The sequence below is a fragment of the Chiloscyllium plagiosum genome, unplaced genomic scaffold (genome assembly GCF_037043375.1).
Source record: "Chiloscyllium plagiosum isolate Xiang-an unplaced genomic scaffold, Cpla_swu_hap1 HiC_scaffold_43, whole genome shotgun sequence".
NCBI classification, from domain to species: Eukaryota; Metazoa; Chordata; class Chondrichthyes; order Orectolobiformes; family Hemiscylliidae; genus Chiloscyllium; species Chiloscyllium plagiosum.
The window spans coordinates 6,486,263-6,494,720 of NW_028270181.1; positions in this window are offsets into that span (position 1 = coordinate 6,486,263).

The window sequence follows — 8,458 nt, forward strand, 5'->3', positions numbered from 1 at the left end:
ACATTACAGGCACTTAACACTCCGTAAAAACGCCCTGCTTCTCTCATCTTCTTTAAACTGACCCCCTTTTACTTAAAGACCTATGTCCACTAGTGGTTGAAATGGGATAAGATGGGGATGAATACCATTCTTTACATCATTAAAAATCACACAACACCCGGTTATAGTCCAACAGGTTTAATTGGAAGCACTAGTAGCTTTCGGAGCGACGCTCCTTCATCAGGTGGTTGTGGAGTACACTAGTGTAAGGCAAATAGTTTTTTTGTAAAAGTTTACAGTGTGATGGAACTGAAATTATACACTGAAAAATACCTTGATTGTTTGTTGAGTCTCTCATCTGTTAGAGTGACCATGTTGGTTTCTCTTCTTTGTTAAAAACGTTTCGCGATTTTTCAAGTGAAAGAAGAGAAACCAACATGGTCACTCTAACCGATGAGAGACTCAACAAACAATCAAGGTATTTTTCAGTGTATAATTTCAGTTCCATCACACTGTAAACTTTTACAAAAAAATTCTTTGCCTTACACTAGTGTACTCCACAACCACCTGATGAAGGAGCGTCGCTCCGAAAGCTAGTGTGCTTCCAATTAAACCTGTTGGACTATAACCGGGTGTTGTGTGATTTTTAACTTTGTACACCCCAGTCCAACACCGGCATCTCCAAATCATGACTTCTTTATATCCATTTTGTAATGAAAGATGCAGAATATGTTGGCATATATGGTGAAGCAGGTTGGCGATAGAGATTGGAGTGGATGCATCAATCCAACTTTTTAACAATGACGTGTGCTCCAATTGTATTTTTTGGTAGCTGGATTTAGGGATGGACAGGCCACCAGATTTCCCTTGGTGGAAGGCACTCTGCTAGGAAGCGGAGACTGGACGCCTCCTAGCAGAGCGCTTTAGGGAACATCTCCGGGACACCTGTACCAATCAACCACACTGCCCTGTGGCCCAACATTTCAACTCTTTTCCCCCCCCCCCCCCCAACTCTGCCGAGGACATGGAGGTCCTGGGCCTCCTTCACCGCCGCTCCCTCACCACCAGACGCATGGAAGAAGAACACCTCATCTTCCGCCTCGCAACACTTCAACCCCAGGGCATCAATGTGGACTTCAACAGCTTCCTCATTTCCCCTTCCCCCACCTCACCCTAGTTCCAAACTTCCAGCTCAGCACTGTCCCCATGACCTGTCCTACCTGCCTATCTTCTTTTCCACCTATCCACTCCACCCTCTCCTCCCTGACCTATCACCTTCATCCCCTCCCCCACTCACCTATTGTACTCTCTGCTACTTTCTCCCCACCCCCATCCTCCTCTCACTTATCTCTCCATGCTTTAGGCTCTCTGCCTTTATTCCTGATGAAGGGCCTTTGCCCGAAACGTCGATTTTACTGCTCCTCGGATGCTGCCTGAACTGCTGTGCTCTTCCAGCATCTGCAGTGATTGTTTTTACCCAGTTGATTTTAACCTGTTATTAACAGGTTAATCATTCCTGTTTATTGACTGTTCCTTGACTTATTCATTTATTCCTTTGCGATCATTTTCTCTTTTGAAATCTTAAAACAAAAGGCTGCATCAGAAATAATAGTCCCAGCAATCTCAAGCCCAGTGTCTCCAACAATGAAAATTACAATCAGTGTACAAGTTAGACCATGGAGGGACACAATCTGATGTCCCAGGAAGCAGTTGGATTAATTAATTACAGAGACGAGCTATCCAGAATATGATTGTTAATTAAATCCTACATCCAAGTGATTTGGCAGATTGTTGACCTGTGTTTGAGTAAAAGCAGAGTTAGTAATTTTTAAGTTCAGTGGAGGTGCGATCATTTCCCAGCCATGATGTCACCAATCCCATTAGGTAAAGTTACACAAAACATGGAGTCTTTAAACATCTGTTATCTTTACAGATATCCATTTGAAATGTTCAGTGTGGGACTTGCAATTCTCCTCTTTGATTATTTCAGCAGTTCAGCTTACCTGAATAAATGTCACTTCCTTCAGTAAATTTTCTTTGATGTTTTAAGGAGGTGCAACGTTAGTTGTTTTGAAATTGCACTATTTGGAATTGCTAATTATTCTCGAAGGAAATCATTTTCTTTCTCAGTCTTTTCAAGACCTCGTTCTGACAGGAATTGTGCTTTCCTAGACTGCTCTAGCGGAAATTGATACATTTTGAAAATAACTCTTCGTGGGCTGTGTTCATTGCTGGCTGGGCCGGCATTTATTGCCCATCCCTAATTGTCAAGAGGACATTTAAGGTCAATCATATTGCTGTAGGCCTGGAGTCACATGTAGGCCAGGCCAGGTAATGATGGTCGATTTCCATCTCTAAAGGGCATTTGTGAACCAGATGGGTTTTTACAACAATTGGCATATTTAACAGTGGCTATGTTGGCATTAGGCTAACTTTTCATTCCTGATATTTATTGAGTTCAAATTTTTCCATCTGCTCGGGCGTGATTTGAACTCCATGTCCCCAGAGCATTAGTGCGAGGTTCTGGATTACTAGTGTAATGTCTGTCCTGGAGCTCTGTAGGATTTATAATTACTGGAGTGCAATGATCCCATATTTTACATAAGTACCCTGAATGGTTATTTTAACATAAAGAATCTGCATGCTGAACAAATGGGTAATTGTCTTTTGGAATCTTCCCTGAATTCATTTCTTCAATGAAACCGGTTTGGAATTTCACTCTGTAGCCTGCCCTGGAAACAAGCAGGCCTTTATCTGATTGGATAAAATCCGAGAGAAATGTAGCTACTGGAAATCAGAAAGAAAAACAATTTGCTGGGAAAGCTCAGCAGGTCTGGCAGCATCTGAGGAGTTCGCATTTCGGGTCCAGTGACCCTTCCTCAGACCCTTCATAGGAAGAGTCAGTGAACCTGAAACACTAACTTTGATTTCTCTCCTCAGATGCTGCCAGACACGAGTTTTTCCAGCAATTTCTGTTCTTGCTTTTCTAATTGGGACTGTTTTATGGCACGATTTGATGTGATGCAACAAATTTCCATCAGTGTTTACTCTTGCTGCCACAATACACATACACTCTTCCAATAGGAGTCGGGCAGTTACAACCAGGAGCAGAGCTCCTAGTCCCAATTCTCATTCATTCATCTGGTGTATCTACATACTGATAGTGAACTGTGCTGTAATTGTTGCACTTCAGTCTATTCCACCAGGAGATCAGCAGCAATCCACCTGTGTAACCTTACTATTCCCTTTGCTTTTTGACAATGCATCAAGCATATTGTTAGATCACTGGGTAAATTTTAATGACATGTTAATTGATGTCCTATCAAAGCTCTACACGTGGTAATCAACTTGTGTCATGTCTCACAGCTACAACATTGATATACCTTTAGGAGATCTGCTCAATACAATCAGGGTATATGACGTCAGGTCTGAGGGTCCAAAATCCATCTTAACCAGGGTCACTGGAAGCAGGACCTGCGGATGAAAGTGTGCAATTGTTTGAAACTGAATAGGTTAGTATTAGCCCAGACATGGAAATCCATGTGAGTGTAACATATCAGGAGCTATAATAAAGATCCACTGAATCTCTCAGGTCTACATTACCACATCTAGTTCTTCTGTGTATTGATAGCATTAATGGTGAGTGTCTTTTCCCTAGGATGAAGATTTCAAGAGCAGGAGGTACATTTTTAAGGTGAGAGAGATTTAAAAAGAGACACAAAGTGCAAGTTTTTTACACCGTGGTTGGCATGTGGAATAAGCTTCCTGAGGAAGTGGTGGATGTGGGTATAATTACAGTGTTTAAAAGACATTTGGATAAGTACTTGAATAGGAAAGGTTTGGAGGGATATGGGCCAAATGCAGGAAGCTGGGCCTAGTTTAGTTTCGGATTAGATTTGACATGGACTGGTTGGACTGAAGGGTCTGTTTCTGTGCTGTGGTACTTCTTGAAGTGTCATCCATTGTAATGTAGGAAATATGGCCAGGTAGTTGCTGCAAACTACAATGTGATAAATGTTCAGATAATCTGACTTTGATTAAGGAATAATATTTGGTCAGGGCACGGTGGAATCCACAAATCTCTTTGAATAGAGCGGCAAAATTTTTTAAATGCATCTGAGGGGGCAGATGGGGTGTCAGTTTCAAGCCTCATGGAAGATGGCATCTCTGGCAGTGTGCCACTGCCTTGGTACTGCACCTACTCCAAGGGGGTGTCAGCCTAGATATTGCGTCCAAGCCAGTGGAGTAGGAACTGAACCCACAATTTTGTGACGGGGAGGCAAACGTGGTATTCCTGAGCCAGAGCTGAAACAACTGAGGGACTTTAAGATAATTGGCCTCCAATCACCTCCATTCCTTGTTCAGCCTGAATTTATTGTGTGGAGAACAACTGCTGGGTTTGGAAACAAAGCCAAGTGTTTGCTAAGTTTTTACTTTCTGCTGTAGAGATTTTTAACCAACCTGTTTTCTTTTTCATTCATGGAAAGTAGGTGTCACTGGCTGGGTCAGCATTTATTGTCCATCTCTAATTGTCCAGAGGGCAGGTGTGAGTCAACCATTGTTATTGTGGGTCTAGACCAGACCAGGTAAGGGTGGCTGTTTCCTTCTCTAAAGGGCTTTCGTGAACCAGATGAGTTTTTCCGACAATTGACCGTGGTTTCCTGGTTATTGTTAGGGTTTTCATTACAGCTTTTAAAAAATTGGATTCAAATTCAAATGGCAGTATTCAAACCCATATCCCCAGAACCCGCATCCCCAGATTCCCTGGGTTATTGGTCTAACAATAATATCACTAGGGCCATTACTTTTCCAAGACAGGTCAGGACACAAGTCTGGGGCAGGTGGGCTTTGATTCTAACCCAAAGGGAGGGAAAGCTTTCTCTTGTATTCCCGGACTGATATTGATCATGAATGTATTGGTGCTTAATTCATATTACTCCAAAGACTCATTCACATGAATTAATGAATAAATTGAATAACTTACAACAAGTTTACATGAGCAAGGTTGGAGCTAAAATTGCCCAGACACTTTTAAAGAGAAATGTCTTGTTGTTCTCACCTTCTGCCTCTGGGAGATGCTCTTAAGCCACGGACTGAGCAAAGGCAGGACCCTTCTATTTGCCTGTATTCTCAACACTCAATGCATTCAGGTTATTTACAGTTCAATGCCACAGCTTAATGTGAGCTGACAATATTCCCGCTTTATCCTTCCATTTACTGTGGAGCTGCTGCCATAAAGCAGCAAGTTCTTCTGGAAAACTGTCAGCCTGACTTTTTTTTTTGTGAGCTGTTAGTGGGATTGCACTTGCACGCTGAGATTTTTCTCATGTTTTATCAATGTAAGCTTGTGTGATGGTGCTGTGTGAGGTGCACCAGCCCCCAACCAATAGTGGTGGTTGGTGTTAAGGGTGTGGGGGGGGAGGGGGGGGGGGTGGGTAGGCGGTAAATGTAATGATTGGAACCAAGGCCAGTGGAGCTCATTGACCATGAGATCCCTGATTGGCCGTCATTAACACCCCAATCAGGGAGCTCTGGCTGACAGGGGATTTCACACAGCATTACCTTTTGTGAAGGGAACTGCTTCTCACTGGCCACTCGCGTGTTTTCCTTTCTTCGTGGTGGTGGAAATTGAATAAAGATTCGTACACCTTGTGTCTCTCACTGTGTCTCATACCTGCACACACACACACTATGGGTGCTGGGGAAAAAAATAAGCACTACCACAGTTAGGTGGTATGTGGGGGGTTAAGAAAAAAAATGATAAATAGGGGATTATCCTGGAGGTGGTTGGAAGGTGTGTCAGGGTGGACCAAGAACCAGAAGGAGTGTGGGGCGGACCGAGATTCGGAAGGGGCTTGGGGCGGGCTGCCTTAGAGTGGCCGGAAGGTGGGATGGATGGGTGGCTTGCTGGGGATCTGTATTGTGTGCACTGTTCTTTATGTAAGTGGACTGTCGTATATGTATTTGTTACTGTTTTGTGATGACTGAAAGTGGGATTTGAGGTGTGTCCTCATTTCCTGAAAACTGGTTGAACGGTAGGGTTTGGGACTTGGCTTTGCTGCCTCTCTCCCTTGTAAAATTGCTGTTTCTTTGTATACAGCTGGTAATGTTAACTATTTTGTAAACTGTGTATTTAATAAAATCAGAGAGTCTCCTCATTCCAGGGACTGGCTCTGAGCTGACTGGTCAGTGCCCATGCACTGTGCACATGCACTTAAAGGGTGATTTGGTGACAGGACACCAGTATCTGTGCAGTTATTTCAGCAGACTAATCGTGTAAGGAGCTGGGATCAAGCCTGTCTGAAAACTCCTTCCAAAAACATTGCTATTCTTCAATTTAGCTGATACTGAAATGATCACTCGCAGCACAGTATGCCATTGAATCAAACTGTGGGCATCTCCTATTTCCCTATCTTTCAGTGAGACCTTGTATGAACAATTGAAGACACCATTGCAGCTGGCAAGAAATGCTAGAAGAGTTCTGTTTGAAATTAAAACATACCTTAAAGGGGGACATGGTGATTAAAACACAAATGAAACTAATTAAGCACAGACAACAAAAGGTTAGAGACAATAGTTTAGTCTCTGAAAGACAGACCAGGAAAAAAACGTAGCAACATCACACCTATGTATTTTTTCATGTCAATTGCTGGAGGAATATTGGGTCAAACCAACCTGTAAGAGATCCTTATTGGAATAATACAATTAGCATGCAACAACACTCAGACATGGAAATCTTTAGTGATAAACACTTAATGAAGAATTCTTTTCAGATTGAAGAAATAAGGGACAGATTAATTGAATGTCCATATAAGATTATAAAACATCACAAACAAATCGGTTAGATGAAAGCTTACATCTTCACAAAGAAATCTTCACCAAATAATTAAGGAATAATGTTAAATGATGAAATGAGAGGAACCAATATCTAGGATTAAAACCATACTTGCAAAGCAGGAAGGATCAGGAGAAAATATCTTTCTTACTTGAGGTTTTATGGTAAAACTTTACTTTAAATGCTGATGTAAATTCTATTCTTGCCTGTTCTTAGATAATCCTGGATGTTCTTAGATATTCTTGAAGAGTTATTTCATTGTATAAGGGGAGGGGATAACCTATTGGTATAATTGCTCGACTGTTGACTGAGGTAATGTCCTGGGGACCAGGGTTTGAATCCTGTCACAGTAGGTGGTGAAGTTTGAATTCAATAAATATCTTAAATGAAGAGTTTAATGATGACCATGAACCGATTGTCAGAAAACCCCATCTGGTTCACTAATGCTCTTAAGGGAAGGAAACTGCTGGCCTGCATGGGACTCCAGGCCACAGCAATGTGATTAACCCCTAACTTAGGGAAGGGCAATAAATGCTGGCCTAGTCAGCGATGTCCTCATCCTGTGAATGAATAAAAAAAATTGGATTCTATTGGGTTTGATATTGCACCTTTTGATCATTTTTAAGCATAGCCATGTACTGATCCACTTAAAGTATGTTACTCGTTAATTTCAGTAAATGAAATTGTAAAATTAGTAAATCCACTCATTTAAGTTTTTCTGTTACAATTGGAATAAATCCTATACTCTCTATACTCTTTAAATGGGGATGTATATGTTCTGGAGAGAGAAAACCCAGAACCTTAAAAGACCATGAGAATTAATAACAGTAGGCCATTCAGCCCCTCGAGTCTCCTCCACCATTCAATAGGATCATGGCTGATCTAACAGTCCATATGTCCACCATCCTGCCAAAAATCTTAATTGACTAATGAAGATCGATCTTAAATACTCTGCCTCCACTGCGCTTGGTGGCTGGAGTGGTTAAAGAATAACTAAGGATGATTAAAATTAAACAGATTATTTAGAGCAAGGTAACTTTCTCGAGCAGTTTTGTTCTCCTGTGGATGGTCCTATCGATCCTATAAACGGCAGGCAAAAAGTTAATGGGATTGCCTAATGGTATTATTGCTGGACTATTAATCCAGAGAGTCAAGAGTGTGGTGCTGGAAAAGCACAGCAGATCAGGCAGCATCCAAGGAGCAGGAGAATCAACATTTCGGGCAAAAGCCCTTCATCAGAATCCAGAGAGCCAGGTCACATCCTGAGGATCCATGTTGGGATCTCAACATGGTGGATGTTGGAATTTGAATTCAATATTTAAAGAAGTCTGGAATTCAGAGTCTATTGATGACCGTGAATCCATTGTCAATCGTTGTAAAAACCCATCTGGTTCACCAATGTCCATTAGGGAAGGAAACTGCCATCGTTACCTGATCTGGCTTACCTGTGACTCCAGACCCACAGTAATGTTGTTGACTCTTAAATGTCCCTCTGGGTAATTAAAGAAGGATAATAAGTACTGGGATGGAAATGTGTTGCTGGAAAAGCGCAGCAGGTCAGGCAGCATCTAGGGAACAGGAGAATCGACGTTTCGGGCATTAGCCCTTCTTCAGGAATGAGGTAATGTCCTGGGGACCAGGACC